Source organism: Bombina bombina, chromosome 3 (genome assembly GCF_027579735.1).
Source record: "Bombina bombina isolate aBomBom1 chromosome 3, aBomBom1.pri, whole genome shotgun sequence".
Lineage (NCBI taxonomy): Eukaryota > Metazoa > Chordata > Amphibia > Anura > Bombinatoridae > Bombina > Bombina bombina.
This window is the reverse complement of record NC_069501.1, coordinates 1060748259-1060770973: the sequence shown is the minus strand read 5'-3', so window position 1 is coordinate 1060770973 and position 22715 is coordinate 1060748259.

Here is a 22715-nt window from a genome sequence, read left to right as displayed (position 1 = left end):
GTGTGGTGGCGTCTATTGGAAAACATTTTTTTAAAAATAGGAGGGGAATAGAACGGCACACCTGGTCTATCCCATTCCTTATTAATAATTTCTGTAAACCTTTTAGGTATTGGAAAAACATCAGTACACACCGGCACTGCAAAGCATTTATCCAGTCTACAAAATTTCTCTGGCACTGCAATGGTATCCCAGTCATTCAGAGCAGCTAAAACCTCCCTAAGTAACACGCGGAGGTGTTCAAGCTTAAATTTAAATGTAGAAATATTAGAATCAGGTATCTTTCCTGAGTCATTAACATCACCCACTGACTGAAGCTCTCCTTCCTCAGCTTCTGCATATTGTGAGGCAGTATCAGACATGGTTCTCATGCTCTGCATTTTGTCTCACCCCAGAGCTATCTCGCTAACCTCTAAGTTCAGGTAGTCTGGCTAATACCGCTGACAGTGTATTATCCATGACTGCCGCCATGTCTTGTAAAGTAAACACTATGGGCGCCCTAGATGTATTTGGCGCCATTTGAGCGTGAGTCCCTTGGGCGGTAGTCAAAGGGTCTGACACGTGGGGAGAGTTAGTCGGAATAACTTTCCCCTCGTCAGATTCCTCTGGTGATAATTTTTTTAAAAACAGAATATGATCTTTATTGCATAAAATGAAATCAGTACATTTGGTACACATTCTAAGAGGGGGTTCCACCATGGCTTTTAAACATAATGAACAAGGAGTTTCTTCTATGTCAGACATGTTTATACAGACTAGCAATGAGACTAGCAAGCTTGGAAAACACTTTAAATCAAGTTAACAAGCAAATATAAAAAACGGTACTGTGCCTTTAAGAGAAACAAATTTTGTCAGAATTTGAAAAACAGTGAAAAAATGCAGTAAATCAAATGAAATTTTTACAGTGTATGTAATAGGCTAGCAGAGCATTGCATCCACTTGCAAATGGATGATTAACCCCTTAGTTCAAAAAACGGATCCAAAAAACGAAATAGACGTTTTTTGGGGTTTTTTTGTTTTGTTTTTTTACAGTCACAACCAACTGCCACAGCAAGCTGTGGTCCTACCTTCCCCAATAAACGACTTTGGAAAGCCTTTGAGCCCTTTAGAGATGTCCTATAGCATACAGGGGACTCCTGAGGGAAGCTGGATGTCACAGTTTGTAATTTTAACTGCACCAACTGTAACTTTTATACTATAACAGTGGAAAGCCTCAGTAAAACTGTTTCTAGTCAAAATTTAAGCCAGCCATGTGGAAAAAACTAGGCCCCAATAAAGTTTTATCACCAATGCATATATAAAAATGATTAAACATGCCAGCAAACGTTTATATTGCAATATCATAAGGGTATTACCCCTGGGAGTAAGCATGATACCAGTCATTATTAAATTACTGTATTCAGGCTTAATTTACATTAATCCGGTATCAGCAGCATTTTCTAGTGTTTTCCATCTCTAGAAAAAAATATAACTGCATATACCTGATAGCAGAATAAACTGCACGCCATTCTCTCGCTGAAGTTACCTCATCTGTGTAATCCCCTCAGACATATGTGAGAATAGCAATGGATCTTAGTTACAACCTGCTAAGATCATAGAAACCTCAGACAGATTCTTCTTCTATTTACTGCCTGAGATAAAATAGCACAACTCCGGTACTATTTAAAAATAACAAACTTTTGATTGAAGAAAATAAACTAACTATATTTAACCACTCTCTCCTACAACATCCTAGCTTGTTGAGAGTTGCAAGAGAATGACTGGCTATGACAGTTAGGGGAGGAGCTATATTACAGCTCTGCTGTGGGTGTCCTCTTGCAACTTCCTGTTGGGAATGAGAATATCCCACAAGTAATGGATGATCCGTGGACTGGATACACCTTACAAGAGAAAGAAATGTTATAAAATCAATCTTGCAAACGACAACCTGTTAGATTTAGAGGCAACGTTGTACAGTTTTTTCAAGACCTCTCCACAAGAACTCTACAGACAAGAAAAGAGTTTCTTCCTCTCACAACCACACTCCGCAACAAAAAGATCCCGTACAGATGGGGCTTCCCAGTCCATTTAATGGTAATACAGAATTACCGTCGCTACACCTGCCACTCACCTGACGACATTTCATCTTTCTGCAAAGAACTGGGTATAGATCAACCCTCAACAACATCCTCTGCTCTCCCTCCTACTTCAGCACTACCCAAGAGACCAAAATCTAACTCCATGAGATGGCAGACTAAGATGCTACGAAAAACCTCTGACCACAAACAAACTGGAGGTCGCAGCGAGGAAACTTCGCAGGAATCACCCGGTCGCCTCAACTCTGAGGATGACTGAAAACACAACCTTTTAATTTGCTACTAACATTGAAATGTACTGGTTGTTTCTATGGACATACCTAAGAGTCACCTGTTCCCAGGAGGGTAAGAATCTAAGTCAAGTAACACTGACTAATTATATCGTAATGACCAGCTTCCATCCATTGATAAAACACAATTGAAAGATCTTAACTCACCTATTACCCCACAAGAAGTCACATTTGCGATACAGGAGTTAAAATCGGGGAAAAGTCCAGGCCCCGATGGATTCTCCGCAAGGTATTACCAGACGTTTCGAAACACTATCATACCACACTTAACAAAGCTATTTAATTCTATAATAGATGGAGAGCAATTTCCTCCTTCCATGTTGGAGGCACATGTGGTTGTGCTCCCAAAACCGGGTAAGCCAGCAACAACACCTTCTAACTTTCGGCCCATCTCATTGTTGAATCTGGATATTAAACTTTACGCGAAAATCCTGGCCACTCGTTTGAACAAAATTATCCCTGACATTATACATACGAACCAAGCAGGTTTTACCCCCCGCAGAGAAGCCCGAGACAACACCATTAAAATACTAAATATTATTGAATATGCTACAACTAATCATATCCCCTCCATAATTTTATCACTAGACGCTGAAAAGGCGTTTGATCGCCTTAGCTGGCCTTTTCTAACACAGACCTTGAAAAAGTTTGGATTTGATGACCAATTCACCCATATGATCTTTGCACTATACAATAATCCAACGGCCAAAATAAAATTAAACGACTCCCTATCCCTCCCTTTCCATATAAATAACGGTACTAGACAAGGCTGCCCGCTTTCCCCAACATTGTTTATCCTAGCAATGGAAATCCTTGCAGTATATATCAGAACCACACCCTCGATCAATGGTATCTCCATTGGACAGCAAGAATATAAGGCATCCTTATACGCGGATGACATTATCCTCACACTCACGAACATTCCCTCTTCCATTCCACCATTGATACTTCTATTTCAAGAATATGGGATGCTGTCCAACTTTCGTATTAACCATACAAAATCAGAATTCATTAACTTAGGGACACCCCAAGAGGACCTATGTATATTAAACTTACATAAATTCAAATATCAACCAATAGCAATCAAATATCTAGGGATCTTGATCTCCCCCCGCTTACAAGAATTAGTCCCTCTAAATTTCAATTCCCTGAAATCCCACGTCAGCGCCACACTACACTCCTGGGCCAACAAACCAATCTCCTGGTTGGGTAGGATAAACGCTATTAAAATGGTGATACTCCCTAAAATTTTATATGTCATGCAGGCACTGCCCATCCCTATCCCTGACTCCACTATCTACTCCCTACAGAAGCTTATCAATGCATACATCTGGAGCCATAAGCGTCCCCGGATTGCTACGCAAACTTTATATCGCCCCAAGCTAGGAGGGCTTGGAGTGCCCAATGTGCTATTATATTGCTACGCTACCTTTCTTACCAGGATAGTGGATTGGAGTAGACATGCACAACACAAAGAGTGGGTGGGTTTAGAGCAGGAAATTGCAAAAGAAGGCCAATTGGGAGGGAGATGTTGGCTCACAACAATAAAACGTGAAAAGAATAATACAGAACTCCCATTTTTAGTTAAAGAAACGCTTAATGTATGGGGTAAAATCTTAAGAGGATACAAATCTATTTCTACAACTCATTCGCCCCTAACACCTTTCATAGGCAATCCTGAAACTCCATACCAACCATCCCCTCGTCACAGCAATAATCCCACCCTTACCCAGGTACTACCTCACTACTCACTTATACAAAATGGTAAATTAAAGCCCAAGGAAGAACTGTCTGACATAATGGGACTGGCTATAAATAACTGGCTCACATACCACCAACTAGCACACTATTTCGCAACTCACGCAGAGAGACATAACCTGACCCGACCCCTAACTCCATTTGAATCCTTATGCTACCTACCTTTTCCGATAACGGGCATCCTATCCACATCACATAAACTACTAATCACACACCGATCACTTCACCCCCCATCTTACACCGTGAGTTGGGAGAGAGAATTAAGTGAACAACAATCACCTAAGACATGGAAAACAATTTATAAACACATGAGCTCATCTGCTTCCTCTATGAATATAACAGAAATGAATATGAAACTTCTCTGTAGATGGCACTACACCCCAGACAAACTGGGAAGACTGTTCCCAGGCTCCAGCACTAATTGTTGGAGAGGATGTACAGAAAGAGGCACCTTCCTCCATATCTGGTGGTCATGCCCGATCGCACAATCTTATTGGTCAGACATTAGGGAGGAAATAAAATTAGTGATAGGAACGCTTCCCCCATTCACTCCATGGACCTTTATTTTTAACTACCTGCCACAGACATCATGCTCATTGAGACTTAAACTCCTTACTGTAATGATCAATACGGCTAAAAGATACATCCCATACTATTGGAAACAACCTAATTTACCATCTATACAATTCTGGCGAGATAGAGTTTCCACTGCTATAGATATGGAACAATACCACTACACAAAACAACATAAAATGGAAGAATTCTTATCCATTCGTCTACTTTGGGAAGAATATCTCTACTCCTTGAAACCCATTGCAGTATCAAATACATGTAATTAGGACCTAGGCACGTACACACACATAACAAACTAGACCTTCTTATTGATATTTCATAGTCACTGAAAGACAGACATATTCTGGACCTGTTTTCTTTTCTTTTTCTTCTTTTTTCTTTTTGGATTTTTGTTGTGTGAATTGTTATAACTTATATTAAGAGAGATCAAGTTGTTTGTCCAATATTGGCTGGAAGAGTTACGACATGTTTACCGAAGAATAATCTTCATTTTCTGAGCACCACAAAAAGTGTAATTACTGCTGATTATACTCTGTTTTATAATGGCGCTACTGTTTGTTCTTATCCACCGTGATCAAACTGTGTTGCTACTGTGTATTGTACATTTTAACTTGATACAATAAAGGTTTTAAAATTAAAAAAAAAAAAAAAAGAAGAAGAATCATCTTGGGCAATCTTATTCAATGTGGCAGTACTGTCCATACTTTGCTTGGACGCTATGACACAATTTGCACAAACATTAATTGGGGGAACCACCTTGGCTTTCATACACACAGAGCATAAGCCATCTGAAGGTATAGACATGTTAGACATAATTTGGCAGGCTAATAATGCAATAAAAGCGTTTTTAAAGAAAAGCGTTACTGTCCCTTTAAATAATAAACAGGCACACTTTATTTCTGATATATTGAAAAACAATGAAGGCAATGTCCGATTTTTACAAAATTTTTACCCCAGAGTCCTAATGCCCTGAAAGTATTGCACACCAAGTTTCAAGACTTTAAACCTTAAAATGAGCAAACCGGAGCTATTTGTTCAATTAGACAGGCACACTTTATTTCTGATATATTGAAAAACAATGAAGGCAATGTCCGATTTTTACAAAATTTTTACCCCAGAGTCCTAATGCCCTGAAAGTATTGCACACCAAGTTTCAAGACTTTAAACCTTAAAATGAGCAAACCGGAGCTATTTGTTCAATTAGACAATTTTAGTACACTACAATCACAGCCACAGCCTTGCTGCGGCTTTTTACCTTCCCTGAGAGTTATTCAGCAATGAAATAAACCTTCCAGAGTCTGTTTTAGGATGCCACAGGACCCCTCACATGAAGCTGCATGCACTGCCATGAAAGTAAACTGCGCAATTGAGGCGCGAAAACGGGGCCTCCTTCCTCTGCATACCAGAGTTAAGGGGCCTTCCTGACTGAAATAGCCGTCTAACTCAATGCCAGGCGATAAAAAACGTTCCCAAAGTGCTTTTAAGTGCACAAAACACTCTAAATGCCATTAAAATATGAAATAAAACTATCGATTTAGCCCACAATAGTGTCAACCAGTGTATAGCCCATTTGTAAGCCTTAATCTGTTATGAGTCTGAGAAAATGGCTTACTTATCCCTTAAGGGAAAAATGACAGTCTTCTACCATTAGCATGTCTTGTTAGAAATATGACTGATCATACCTTGAGCAGAAAAGTCTGCAAACTGTTCCCCCCAACTGAAGTTCTCTGGGCTCAACAGTCCTGCGTGGGAACAGCAATTGATTTTAGTTACTGCTGCTAAAATCATATTCCTCTTTAAACAGAACTCTTCATCCTTTTCTGTTTTAGAGTAAATAGTACAAACAGGCACTATTTTAAAATACCAAACTCTTGATAGAAGAATAAAAAACTACAACTAACACCACATACTCTTTACCATCCCCGTGGAGATGCTACTTGGTCAGAGCGGCAAAGAGAATGACTGGGGGCGGAGCCAGAGGGGGAGCTATATGGACAGCTCTTGCTGGGTGCTCTCTTTGCCATTTCCTGTAGGGGAAGAGAATATCTCACAAGTAAGGATGAAGCCGTGGACCGGACACACCAATGTTGGAGAAACTGACTTTAGCAATTTGTAGAGAACATACCAGTCAAATCTGCTAGTGCGGTACTGACAGTCGCGCTAGTAGTTGAAAGGCAGCCGGGCAGAAAGGGGGGAAAAAAGTATTTTTAACATGCTCGTTATGTCACTTTCCAGCTACATGCAGTACCACTCAAAGCGCTATAGGTTGAAGGGTGGCAGAATTAAATATACTTAGCCAATCGTAACCCCACATATGATGAAGTAAATAAAAAAAAAAAGCTCAATTATATATATATTTTTTCCCTTAGGGGAAAATAAGTCAATACTGTACATACAGTTTTTCAAAGATAATATCCCTATTTTTTTCTACCTGGTGATAGAAAAATATTTTCTAAAGTTAAAGCCTTTTTATTAATGTTCAAGTCCCAAATAGTAAGCAGCTTGCAAAGCATTTAAATTGGGACCTCTGTCTGCAATGCATGTGAGCCTACAATAACACTATTTATATTGCCTTTTTACACAAGATATATACACATTACATGCAGATATGCACGGTCGACTAAAGTTTCTTGCGGGCTGGTAAGTTTTGTGATTTACTCGCCTGATGGGCGAGGGGAGTTTTTTGGTATTCATAGGCCCTGCACAGTATTAAAATATATAACATGGATCCATGTGTACAATGAGCTCTAAATGTATCTATATAAAAACATATAAAAACAGTACAATAAATAAAATACAATATAATGGAAATGATAAACGGACCACATTAGTGGTATGATTGGTTAGTCCCAAAAAGAGAAGTCTGTGATAAAAGTCTATAATAAATACGTTTAGAATCCTAAAGTGATGTCATGTCGCAGGTAAATGAATTCGCTATGCAAAAATATCATCAATCCGATGCCTTAAAAATAGTGATGAAAGTGCAAAAGTGAAAAATGAAAATAGAATCCAAAAAATATCAAAATATCAAAATTTATATCAAAATATGAAATTTATTAAAAAAAAAAAATTAAAATATCAAAGTGTTAAAGTGTAAAAAATGTCTTAGATAGTGATTCCAAAAGTAGGGTGATAGGAAATCCTACTGGAGGATGTTGATTTTCTTAAAGGAGATCCTCCTGTGTGATAGTGTGAAACCTAAAAATAAAAAGGTACAATAGTGCAATAACTCTAAGGACTTCTAATAAACAAGAAATAGGCTTACCATATATTGTCAACGCGTTTCGTACCTAAACATGGGTCTTTCTCAAGACTAAATATGATGTAATGGTAGCCTATTTATATCCTATACTGACCAATGGTTAGTGAATCATTTTGGCGCCAAAGTGATTGCCTAACCTTCTATGGGGATGTGCTTCCTGTCAGGTGACCCTTGTGTTTCCTGTCACGTGACCCTTATGTTTACACCAGAAGTGGCCCTTTCATTATTAAACTTTCAAATATTTCAAACAATTGGTTTATTGCCTTTCTATTATATCAATTTGGTCTTCGTCAATACGTGTGTATAGATATAAGAGGATTAAAATATATGTTAAAAGGAATGATCGATCCTTATATTGTGTATTGTAAGTGATGTCACCTGCGTCTCGTCACTTCCATCCTGTTCTCATTGAAAATTTTGTGACCGGAAGTAGCGCATGATGTTAATAGCGTCATATCCCTCTATATCTCGTACATATACATATTCCTATAGGTGGGCGTATAGATTCAAATAGGGAAGGCGGAGTCAGACAAGAATCATATGTGTATTTGCAAACAAGTAAGCAAAAACCTTAAATAGAGAGCTGAGATTTCATTTTAGTACAGATCATGATGTAGTGTTATGTGCGGAAATACAAAAAGCTAAAAACTAGTCTTAGTATTGAGATGAAATTTTATTACGTATACTGCAATTGAAATAAAAAATAAATAAATAAAAATGGAGAATAAAAACTGTCAATCTCTTTGGAAGGTGAATGTAGTGTAGCACAGCAACAGCATAAATAAAAACATAAATAAAAGCATTAAAGGGACATTATACACTCATTTTTTCTTTGCATAAATGTCTTGTAGATGATCTATTTATATAGCCCATAAAGTTTAAAAAAAAAAAAAATCTTTAGTTTTGCTTATTTTTAAATAACATTGCTCTGATTTTCAGACTCCTAACCAAGCCCCAAAGTTTTATGTGAATACTGTCAGCTACCTTCTCCAGCTTGCTCCTGTTTGTTTAAAGGGTCTTTTCATATGCAAAAGAAGGGGGAGGGGGGGAGTGTCTTATTTGCCACTTGCAATGGGCTTTCCAGCTACCTTTTCAACAGAGCCAAACTGACAGCTTCTAAGTTTTTAAACAGTTTTATACTGGATTTTTATATCAGTATCTGTGCATCTTATTCTTTATAGTAGTGTCTATTACATGCAGTTATATGAAAATGAGTGTATACTGTTGCTTTAATAAAAGCATTAAAGGATAATCTAAAATATAGAAAACCTAAGTAAGATCTCTTACATAAACATGGCCAAAGGTGCAATATGGAAAATGTATTAGTAGAGTGAAGGTCTACTAATACAGAAAAGAACTGGCTCCGTTAACATCTCTTCTCATAGAAAATCCAGTATATATGGGGTTATCCTTTACACCTCTCTCCCTTACATGAGGGGAAGAGAATCACCTGCAGGAACAATCTGGGAGTTATCTCAATTTGTGCTGCACTAAATACTTGCTGGGACGGGGGAAATTTCCCTGACTCAACTAAAGATAATCTCTCAACAACTACTCAGAAACTTTAAAGAACTCAGTGGCATGTGGTAACTGAGAAAAGGCATAGGTGAAAGCTTCAGGAACCTCCAACTCTGGCTCCTACTCCCGAAGAGGGCGTTTCTTAACTTTATTGCTTTTCTAAACTTTGTCAAGTTTGTAGCTTAATTTTTTTTTTTGCAGATGGAAAGTTAAGTTGATGCTTTGAACATTTTCCCATATGATTGTTTATTACTGATATTTTTGCTTTGAGGGCCTTCTAACCTCCATTTTTGCCTCTATAGCACCAATACTAGGGCCACATTCACCATATATTATTATGCTTTACCTCAGGAGTTACTAAACTTATTTTACTCCCTCTAATGCAGGGTTCTTCAAACTTTTTTTTCCCAAGACCCAGCGCAATGATATCACATACAACCCTGTTTTTATACTTCCGGTCTGAAAATGTCATAAGTAATATACAACAAGATAGCTGCAATTTTTAGCAAGTGACTAAAATGTGTGTGTACTTTATTCCTGATTACAGTCAAATTTGAAAGTGTTGTGAAAGTTAATAACACAATAACACACACACTCTCATATAACACACCCCACACACACTCATATACAACTCACACACAGACCCCACGCACTCTCATATAACACACACATACCACACACACTCCCATACAAAACACACACAGACCACAAACACTCTCATGCAACACACACACACAAGTCACACACAAGTCACGACCCAGTAAACATGGTGTTGCGACCTAGTAATGGGCCCCGACCCATGGTTTGAAGAACCCTGCTCTATTGTATGGCTAGGAAGCCCAGGGTGGCTTCTCAACCTTACAATATTTGACGTACCCAATCTTTAAGTCCTGCCACTTGGATAGCTTTTAGTGGGTACATTCTCTACCAATGCTACACTTGAGATGCCTAATAGATATCACAATTAAATGTTTACTTGGTTCTCACTACTTCTTAAGATTCTATTAACTGGAGTGATATCTGTTCCAAGTTGTTTGGCTAATCCTAGGAGCTATTAACCCTGGACTGCAACTCCCATTGTAAAACTTGTTATCTGGCTTCTTATTATACTCTTTCCAGATGCTTCTTTATTTTTCTTTATTTTCTCTTTGGCCTTTCTAATATATCTATAAATCTGCATTCTTTTCTTTTTTTTCTGTCTCAAATTAGTTTTATATTTTCTTACACGTACAGATACATGTGTATAATCTCCCTGTGCTACAATTAAAATTGAAGTTATATCGTCCATGATTTGTAATGTCCTACTGATGACATTTGCATGATCCAACTTGATTGGATCTCTCCTGCTGATTAGATGTAACCGCTGTTTTCAAGCTCCTTGTTCACAGCATGAGGTGAGGTCATTCCTGACTGCTCTTATTATGTATTTTCCCCTTTTACGGTCTCATGATGAGTTCACATAATGTGCCTACATCTCCCCACCGACAACTCACCTTAATCACTCAAAATATCAAAGGGTTTTTAATCACCACACAAACACTCTATAGCCTTTATAAGAAAGGCAGGGATATTGTAATGATACAAAAGGCACATTTTAGGAATACTTCCTCGCCTGTTTTATCTAAACATTAATATCCACGACAATTCTTTAGTTCTAGCACAGTTAAGAAAAATGGGGTGACCATCTAATTTAGAAAACGTATCCCCTTTGAATTCCTCGCATTAGATAAAGACACAAATGGAAAAATACTGATAGTTGTAGGTCTACTGTATGGGAGACCAATTACTTTGGCAAATATTTATGCACCTCATAAAGGTCACATTAATTTCTTCCGGACAGTTGCCACTAAAATTTTAGATATTAGTAAAGGCCCAATTTTTTTTGGAGGGGATTTTTAAATAGTGCTAGACCATCATCTAGATAGTCCATCAGGAAAATATCATATACCAGCTAGAGCCTTGAAATCAGTTTGTGAGTTATTACACTCTCCTCACCTCTTTGACGTTTGGCACATCCATTATCTCTCCCATTGGGATTTCTAAAATATATTTGCTTAGAATATATATTGTGGTTTTTTTATTAATTTGCGGCATCCACTCCTTAAAGAGGGATTGCTCTGCTTAAAACAGTACTTGGAATCAAAAAGCGAGAGATATTGTAAATCTTTGCACTGCATCTTTGCATGCATTGGTAACAATGTATACAGAGTACTTTTCGGGAAAGGCAAATGTAGATACTTGCCTAGATTTTCTATACAATAATTTGATGTCTCTTGTATATACATACATATATATATATATATATATATATATATATATATATATTTATGTGTGTGTGTGTTTGTGCGAACACACATATTTACACATATACACACATAAATACACATATATAGACACATGTATACATACACACACAAATATTTAGACATATTGTATGTATATATATATATATATATATATATATATATATATATATACACTGCTCAAAAAAATAAAGGGAACATTTAAACAACACAATGTAACTCCAAGTCAATCACACTTCTGTGAAATCAAACTGTCCACTTAGGAAGCAACACTAAGTGACAATCAATTTCACATGCTGTTGTGCAAATGGGATAGACAACAGGTGGAAATTATAGGCAATTAGCAAGACACCCCCAATAAAGGAGTGGTTCTGCAGGTGGTGACCACAGACCACTTCTCAGTTCCTATGCTTTCTGGCTGATGTTTTGGTCACTTTTGAATGCTGGCGGTGCTTTCACTCTAGTGGTAGCATGAGACAGAGTCTACAACCCACACAAGTGGCTCAGGTAGTGCAGCTCATCCAGTATGGCACATCAATGCGAGCTGTGGCAAGAAGGATTGCTGTGTCTGTCAGCGTAGTGTCCAGAGCATGGAGGCGCTACCAGGAGACAGGCCACTACATCAGGAGACGTGGAGGAGGCCGTAGGAGGGCAACAACCCAGCAGCAGGACCGCTACCTCCGCCTTTGTGCAAGGAGGAACAGGAGGAGCACTGCCAGAGCCCTGCAAAATTACCTCCAGCAGGCCACAAATGTGCATGTGTCTGCTCAAACGATCAGAAGCAGACACCATGAGGGTGGTATGAGGGCCCGACGTCCACAGGTGGGGGTTGTGCTTACAGCCCAACACCGTGCAGGACGTTTGGCATTTGCCAGAGAACACCAAGATTGGCAAATTCACCACTGGTGCCCTGTGCTCTTCACAGATGAAAGCAGGTTCACACTGAGCACATGTGACAGACGTGACAGAGTCTGGAGACGCCGTGGAGAACGTTCTGCTGTCAGTAATGGTGTGGGGTGGCATTTCTTTGGGGGGCCGCACAGTCCTCCATGTGCTCGCCAGAGGTAGCCTGACTGCCATTAGGTACCGAGATGAGATCCTCAGACCCCTTGTGAGACCATATGCTGGTGCGGTTGGCGGGTTCCTCCTAATGCAAGACAATGCTAGACCTCATGTGGCTGGAGTGTGTCAGCAGTTCCTGCAAGACGAAGGCATTGATGCTATAGACTGGCCCGCCCGTTCCCCAGACCTGAATCCAATTGAGCACATCTGGGACATCATGTCTCGCTCCATCCACCAACGTCACGTTGCACCACAGACTGTCCAGGAGTTGGCAGATGCTTTAGTCCAGGTCTGGGAAGAGAACCCTCAGGAGACCATCCACCACCTCATCAGGAGCATGCACAGGCGTTGTAGGGAGGTCATACAGGCACGTGGAGGCCACACACACTACTGAGCCTTTTGACTTATTTTAAGGACTTTACATCAAAGTTGGATCAGCCTGTAGTGTGTTTTTCCACTTTAATTTTGAGTGTGACTCCAAATCCAGAACTCCATGGGTTGAAACATTTGAATTTCATTTTTTTTAATTTTTGTGTGATTTTGTTGTCAGCACATTCAACTATGTAAAGAACAAAGTATTTCATTAGAATATTTAATTCATTCAGATCTAGGATGTGTTATTTTAGTGTTCCCTTTATTTTTTGGAGCAGTGTATATATATACTGTATATATATAAGGCAAAAAACGAATGCACTCTCAGGTCTTGTTAATGGTTGGTCATAATACAATGTTTATTGACGTTTCGGGGGTTCACACAGACCCCTTCATCTGTGTGAACCCCGAAACGTCAATAAACATTGGTTTATGACCCACCATTAACAAGACCTGAGAGCGCATTTGTTTTTTGTCTTATTCATGTTTTATATGTTTGCACCCAGGCTGCTGACCCAGGAGGGCGGATTTACTTTCAAGATTGCAATATATATATATATATATATATATATATATATATATATATATATATACACACAGGTGGCCCTCGGTTTACGCCAGTTCAATTTGCGCTGTTTCAGAATAACAACCTTTTTTTCAGTCATTTGACTGCTATTGAAAAGCATTGAAAAGCAGTGCACTAATTAAAATAGCCAGTAGGTGGAGCTGTCCGCTTGTGTGGCAGCAAAGTTATGCAATTTAGCAGACTGAAATTAATCTGTGTACACAGAGCAGACCAGACCTATCGAGCAACAAGATCTAGCAGCCACTTCCCTATTATCTTCCTGTCCAGCTGCTGGAGGTGAGGGTAGCTAACTGCCTATTAATCACTCCAGATAGAAATGCATAGAGTAGGTGCAGACTCAATATTATCTAACATGCTAACAATGCAGAGAACTGTTTGCAGAAAAATGCAAGTAAAAAAATGTTTTTGTTCATTAAACTTAGTTTGATGATACAGTCTGTTGTGTGATTATTTAATTAGGTTTATAATGCTGTTTAGTAATTAAAGTCTTCATTTCAAAGCTTTAAAAATAATGTATTAGGTGTTACTTATGACAATTTTGTGAGGGGCCTGGAATCTAACTCCCTCACTTCCCATTGACTTATATTAAAAACTGGGTTTCAATTTACAACGGTTTCAATTTACAACCATTCCTTCTGGAACCTAACCCCGCGTAAACTGATAAACTGAGGGCTACCTGTATATATATATATATATATATATATATATATATATATATATATATATATATATATACAGGTAGCCCTCAGTTTACGTTGGGGTTAGGTTCCAGGAGGAATGGTTGTAAATCGAAACCGTTGTAAATTGAAACCCAGTTTATAATGTAAGTCAATGGGAAGTGAGGGAGTTAGGTTCCAGGCCCCTCTCAAAATTGTCATAAGTAACACCTAATACATTCTTTTTAAAGGTTTGAAATGAAGACGTTTAATGCTAAACAACATTATAACCCTAATAATATAGATTGTATCATCATCAAACTAAGTTTAATGAACAAAAACATTTGCTAAACATCACCTAATAAAATAATTACACAACAGATTGCATCATCATCAAACTAAGTTTAATGAACAAAAACGTTTTTTTACTTACATTTTTCTGCAATCAGTTCTCTGCATTGTTAGCATGTTAGATAATATTGGTTCTGCACCTATTCTATGCATTTCAATCTGCAGTGATTAATAGGTAGTTAGGCACCCTCACGTCAAGCTGCTGGACAGGAAAATAATAGGGAAGTGGCTGCAAGATCTTGCTCGATAGGTCTTGTCTGATCTGTGTACACAGAGCAATTTCAGGCTGTTAAACTAGCTTAACTTTGCTGAAACACAAGCGGACAGCTCCACCTACTGGCTATTTTAATTAGTGCACTGATTTTTAATGCATTTCAATAGCTGTCCCATGACTGAAAAAAAGGTTGTTATTCTGAAACGGCGCAAATTGAACCGGCGTAAACCGAGGGCCACCTGTATATATATGTCACCAGTGACACCCAAGAAAATTGGTTATCAAAAATCAAATTGCAAATTGACAAATATCAGAGTGATTTAATTACATTTAAAAACAAAAAGTTGGAGACTGTCAACAGTGATTACACTCAGGGAAAAGTGTATAAATGGCTGACTACCACACAGGGGAATCAGACCAGGAGGAGACATAGAACCAGACGGGTACACTTTGATACGGTAGATACGAGTGGGGAAGACTCCACTGACACCGAAAGGAATCCCTCTGGTACTTTGTTCACTCCACCTGGTCCACATAGACATCAGGACCAATTTTCCTCACATGAACCCAGATCACATTCAACCCCTAGTCATTTTTTAGGGGTAACAACACGCTCTCGGGGAGGGGGAGGCATCACAGACCCCATATCAGGCGGGCGGGGCATCAGACACAGACCCCCCAGACGACCACGACAGAGGACATAATTGTTAATCTGAGTACACACACCTTGACTGACAGTGAGCGCAAAGTTCTTAACAAAGGTTTATCTTTTGTGCCGAGCACCCCAGTATCTGAATTTGACCTTAAGCTAGACCTTTACAAACTGAATAGATCCTTTAAGATTAGGGAATTTTTTTCAAAATAAAGATTCGCCATCACTGAAGTCCCACGTTGAACTTAAATGCAAAGTACCCAGTTCTTTTGAACCCATTAATAGCAGTCCAAGTACTAAAACCTTTTTGAGGCTGATAACCCAAGATTTGGACACAGCAAGAACAGACACATTGTGGAAACATAATCTCTCCAGAGATGAATTGAAAGCCATTAAAACCCTCCAGAATGATTCCTCTATAGTCATCAGGCCCGCCGATAAGGACGGGGCCATTGTCCTTTTGGATTATAATGATTATAGAGATGACATCCTGGAACAATTGGCTGATACCCTGACATATAACCTGTTAACATCTGACCCTACTATACAATTCAAAACACAACTTGACAAACTGATTAATTTGGGATTTGAACAAGGGTATTTAACTGAGCACATTCGTGATTTCTGCACTACTATACATCCCAAGATACCCATTTTGTATTCAATCCCCAAAATCCATAAAACACTGGACCACCCACCGGGCCGTCCTATTGTGTCGGCTAGGGAGTCACTCACCCAGCCTGTAGCACAATATGTGGATGTACTATTACAGCCAGTGGTGAGGGAAACACGGTCTTACGTTATGGACACGAATGATTTCATTCGTAAGATACAGACTATTGACATCCAGCCAGACGATTTGCTCGTCACTCTGGATGTCAACAGTCTGTATACTATTATACCCCATCTTGATGGACTTAAAGCCATACAAGAACATCTTACGGGAAACCCCCTTTATGAGGGTCCCCCAGTGGAATTCTTACTGTCCCTTATTGAATACTCTCTGTTCAAAAACTATTTTCGGTTTGAAAATAAATTTTATTTACAAACCGCTGGCACAGCCATGGGTTCCTCCATGGCCCCCTCGTACGCCAACATCTACATGTCACAATTCGAAAACATGTATCTGTGGAACACGCCGAATGTATCCATCATTTGTTATTACAGATACATAGATGATATTTTCTTGGTGTGGCGAGGGGGCCTGGAGGAACTCCACAAATGGTTTGAAGTGTATAACAACACTACCAATAATGTTAAGTTTAAGATGACAGTGGATTTTCAATCCATTAATTTCTTGGACTTAACAGTCTTCAAGGATTCCAATAATCTAGGAACCACATTATACCATAAACCCACTGACCGCAACTCTATACTAAGGGCAGATAGTTGCCATCCCCCAGCCCTACTAAAAGGCATAGTAAAATCACAATGCATAAGAACAATGCGTAATAATTCTAATGCCGAAACTGGGATCTCCCAATTGAAAGGAGTGGGCGAGAGGTTCCAGAATAGGGGATATAAGATTCCGGTAAAACAAGACGCCATGAAAACCGCTTCAACATTAACACAGACGGATTTGATTCTACCTAAACCCAAAAGGGACACAAGTGATAAGCTCATTATGTCCACCACTTTCACTCCAGCGACAAAAAATGTTGGCCAGATCCTTCGTCAGCACTGGCCAATTATGTCTTCAGACCCTAAGCTCACATTTACTCACAATTTACAACCCATGGTTGGGTTCAAGAGGGGGACTAATCTTAAGGATCTATTGGTGAAAACGGACCCCAAGCAGTGTTATCTGACCGGGAACAAAAGGAATATTAAGGGATCCTATCGCTGTTTGGGCTGCACAACATGTAATGGCCTAGTGGGTACCAAAGTATTCCATCATCCACACACAAATCGAACATTTTCTATCAGGCACTCTATTACGTGTACTACCACTCACGTAATATATTTATTATTTTGCCCATGTTCCTGTTTCTACATAGGGAAAACATCTGGCACACTCCGTGAGCGTATGGCAAATCATCGCCACGCCATAAGGACTGCACTCAAACAAGGTGATTCTGAGCAGCCAGTGGCGCGACATTGCGCCAAAAAGGGACATTCAGTGTCTTCCATCCGTTACATTCTAATTGATCACATACCCCCATTGGATCGGGGGGGCGACCGGAACAAGCAACTTCTGAAACGCGAGGCCCAGTGGATGTTCAGACTGGGCACGATACAACCAGGCGGCTTGAATACCATGCCGGACTTTAAAAGCCTTATGTGATCAAGAATTGGGGTGCTACATACTTGGGGTATGTCAGGTGGACATTGTGGCTCCGTTTTGGTACACATTCCATTTGCCCCTATTTGTAGGGGGAAGTGTTGTGCACCTAATGGCACGGAGCAGGGGGGACATCTGTCTCCATCTTCTCCGTGGAAGCCTGGTCTGCCCTGTGCAATTACCCACTGTTCAAACACGCACCACCAGTCTTAAAGCGGATATGAATACTACTATACCCACTTGGAGAAATTTCTGATGTGGGGACTGTTTATATGAGCTACATGTCCTTATCATTATCTCTTCTATCTTGTGATATAGGTTGCTTTGCTGTCATGTTTGAGGCTATAATTCCAAAATAAGGTTACCACCCTTATACTTTTTTCTCAGCCACTACATATAATCATCTGCATCTATATTTGGGCTGATGTATGCTATAACCGCCCGATGGCCAAATTTACTTTATATGAACATGATGTGATGCCCCAGCGGTATAGCTTATAATTTGTACAGCCCTACAATATCCCACATATTCCTTTCATTACATATTGCTCTCACTTTATGCATCTATCTGTTCGCATATCGATTGAAGCAATATTCATGCCATCTGTCAGTGGGTCCAAGTTTCCCATATGTCGTATTGGTGTCACACTTTAATTTTTTCCATCCATATTTGCAGCATTTCATTTGTTTCTTATTTAGAAAATGTCATTCCAACCACACGTACTGATATATAGTCCAATTATTATTTTAATCATTATTATTATTTTTACTGTAATGAGCATATTCAGCATGAATCTATGCTGTTTTGCACATTAAGAAAATCGTTGTTCTGTCCAGTTGGTATTCTGTTCTAAACTTAACACAGGTAATGGCACTTATGGGTAATTTACATTGTATACAATTACCATGGTTACTGTCACCATGCCAACTCGATGCACTAACACTTTCTAATATTTATTTATCACAATTTTAGGCATTTGTGGCAATGTTCCACATGTTTGTCTATATGAAGTTTTCTACATTAGTATGTCACACAAGAATGTTCAGACATGTAGATTGCACAACTTTATGAATAAGTTCACGATTGTATATTGGAACCGTAAACCGGAAGTGAGGTAATGAAACTTCCGGTTTCGGACAGCACTGTGGAACGCAAGATGCGTTCCAAGCTCGAAGTATTGGCGCACTTTTTTGGAGAGGCACTAAGGTTGGTGTGATTTAATTTGTATGTAACACTATAAATGAGTTGTATTTTGTTTGTTCTGTATGCTGATGAAGGGGTTGTGAACCCCGAAAACGTTCCATTAAATTGTTTTTTTTTTAAAAAGTCCTGAGAGTGCATTCTCTTGTTTTCTATTTGATGCTATATCATTGCACCCAGGCGAGTTGGCTATCGGTGGGCTGAACTGGAAATGTATTATATATATATATATATATATATATATATATATATATATATATATATATATATATATATTTTGGAGCCCTTTCCAGTTGTCATATACCATATCTCTTTATAATCCTTTTTTTTTTTTTTTTTAAATCTATATAAAAATATTTTTTTATTAAAAAAAATATATATTTGTGAGCATAATACTTTATTTTAATCTGTTTTACATGTGTTTTATTCAACTTTTATTTTAACACTAACACTTTATTTCAGGTTTCAGGTCGTGCTAATTCTTCCAGCACTATTTCAAGAGCAAGTCATAACTTTTAACAATAGGATCAATATTTAGCGCTGTTGCAATCTCCTTTGAAAGTAAAGGATTCGCTAAAGCGATGTTGGCCACGCTAACCTTCTCTGGTAAATCTGTTTTGCCATAGACTTGTAATATTAATTTGCACGCTAATTTTAGAGCTGTCCAGCAATATTGTTATCACCCATTGAAATTTCATTAGCGCTACAATTGTAGTCTGGGCCACCGACTCCAAGAGGTTGTCCTCAAGAGCAAAGGTTGAAGTAATCAATAGTAATATACAGGCTGCTCTGTATAATGATTTTGAGGATAGATACATAGACCTGCAACCTGCACTAATGCTTCCCTAGATTACAAATTCTACACATGCCTTTGTATACCCTCCCAGTACTTGGGCCCTGGTGAAGCTGCACCTGCTGCACCAATGGTAGTTCTGCCCCTGGTAAGAGGCATTTTTTGCTTTCATCAACCTATTTTATCCTTACTATGCTAAATTTCATAACTCTTTTTGCTCACTATAGCCCCTAAAACAGTGCTTTCCAAACTGTGTGTCGTGACACATTAGTGTGTCGGCGGCAGTGTGTAGGTGTGACCCTGCTTCAGCACAATTTTTTTTTAATTTAAATTTTCTTTGAAAATGTTTTTGGTTTCCGACTTTCCGCCTGCCTGCTACGCATATCACATGGTTGACGCATGATTGATACCTAGTGGATCACAGATCATCTTAACCTATTGGCGCATTTCAGCGGGAACTGAAACTATTCCCATTGGCGGCTTTGATGGCACATTGGCACCTAACTGCACGTGTAGTCTCCTCAATCGGCTCGTGACTGCATGTGTAGTCAGTGAGTGGGACAGCTGCTTGATGATGAAATGCGAGTGTCTTTATATAATATTCCACCAAATATTCAGAAACTGTGTTCATCCCATCAACCTCATACATTCCATTAAAATAGTAAATAGCTAATGGTGTTATTAAACTTTTTTTAATTCTTGCACATACATACTGTTACTTGTAAATACATTTTGTTGTTATATAATTTATGTATGTGTCCGTATCTCTTAAAACAAGTTAGTTTAAAGGGACACTGAACCCGATTTTTTTCTTTTGTGATTCAGATAGAGCCTGTGATTATTGTGGTTATTTGAAAAAGAAGACATCTAAGCTTCTTTTTTTTTTTTTTTTGGTTCAGAACTCCGGACAGCACTTTTTTATTGGTGGGTGAATTTATCCACCAATCAGCAAGGACAACCCAGGTTGTTCACCAAAAATTGGCCGGCATCTAAACTTACATTCTTGCATTTCAAATAAAGATACCAAGAGAATTAATAAAATTTGATAATAGGAGTAAATTAGAAAGTTGCTTAAAATTTCATGCTCTATCTGAATCACGAAAGAAAAAAATTGGGTTCAGTGTCCCTTTAACCTCATGTTTGCTAGTACAAATGAATTACTGTGTCGCAAAATGACGTAGGTCTGAAAAGTGTGTCACCAACGTGAAAAGTTTGGAAAGCTCTGCTAAAAGAACTTCATAAATTAAAGTGGGTTTGAATTCTAGATTGCAATGCAGGAGTGTAAAGTGTTAAAAAGTTAGATGGAGGGATTCCCTGCAGATATTCATTAGAATAAATTACTGCATTCCCTAGAAACAATTGTAATTGTGTTTTTGTGGCAATGTAAGTATCAAAATAACAAGATGTAACAGGATAGGTCTCAGGATTATGACAAGCCCACTACTGATTGGATATTCCCTTGTATATCAGGAGAGAAGTCAAATCTTTTCATAAGCAGACCAGCTCCTGAATGCTGGGATTTATTAAGGTCTGTCCTGGAGATTACGATGCACATACTTTAACAGGAATAGGAATAAGAGTAAGGATCAAATAATAAGGATCAAATAATGGCTTGAGACCTTATACTAAGGGTATTGGGAACAAACTTGAAAAGAATCTTGGACAAGAATACATGATACATTGGTCCAAGTTGCACAAGCTAATATTGTTTAAAATGATATTGTGGTTGATTTGGCTAATAGATATCAAAAGATGCTCTGCTGCCTTTTCTGTCATCAAATGTTCTAATAACCATTGATATATACAGTCTGTTAATCAGTTAGCACATAGGTGTTTCCCGAGGAATCTCATATTTTCCTACATCTTAAACGTTAAGTGGAAACTAACATTAATGAAGTGGGTCTCCCATTCAGTAAACTTTAGAAAACTCAAAGTCTATGACTAAGGCATACACTGCCGAAATGCGTTAGACAACAGATATGCTGTTGGTCTTCTATGACCTTCTGTATATTGTTTTTTTTATCTTAAATTGATGTTCTCCGTTTAATAAAATATTCCTCACATCTTGCTTGGAGGTTCGCTAGTTCTTGTTGATCTTGGAAAACTCAAAGGTATAATCTTCTACTGGACATTTGGCTGGAGGTATGTTTGTAAAAGACAGTTCGGTAGAGGAAGCTTGGAGTAAGTTATAATGTAGTACTCTTGTTACATCCTAGAAATTATGAAAGCTGTGTAAGACAGAGCTGGTTTGTTTTAAGAAATTATTAACTCAAGCCAAAAGCATATTGTTGAGAAGCGTTATAATAGTAAGCACTTCTTATATGTGTGAGATTTAACAGAGACCTGTAGCTTATCAGTAAAAATGAACTTCCTGTATTGAGCATCATTTCTGGAGAATTACTTGCAAAGAAAACTTGTGGTTTCAGAAGAGATACAAGAAAAGTTCAAGACACCCACAGTGGCACTGGAAGGTATGATAGAAAAAGAAGATGCTAGCAGCTGGTTTACCTGGGACTGAAGCTGTGATAAACATGTCTAGACCAGTTGTGCCTGGCCTGCTCCCCAATAGCAGGCGCTGTGTCTGCAGCCTGCATGTTTCTAGGTATAGGTGTAATGTATGGATATCTGTAAATGGAAGCCTATTGCACTGAGAAGGAAAGTACAAAACCAATAGTATATACTAAATCAAGAATGAGACAAAGGTGTCCAACAGCAAACCGCAAAGTCGGGGGCAAGAATTTGGGCAGTAGATAGGCACTTTATTAAACATA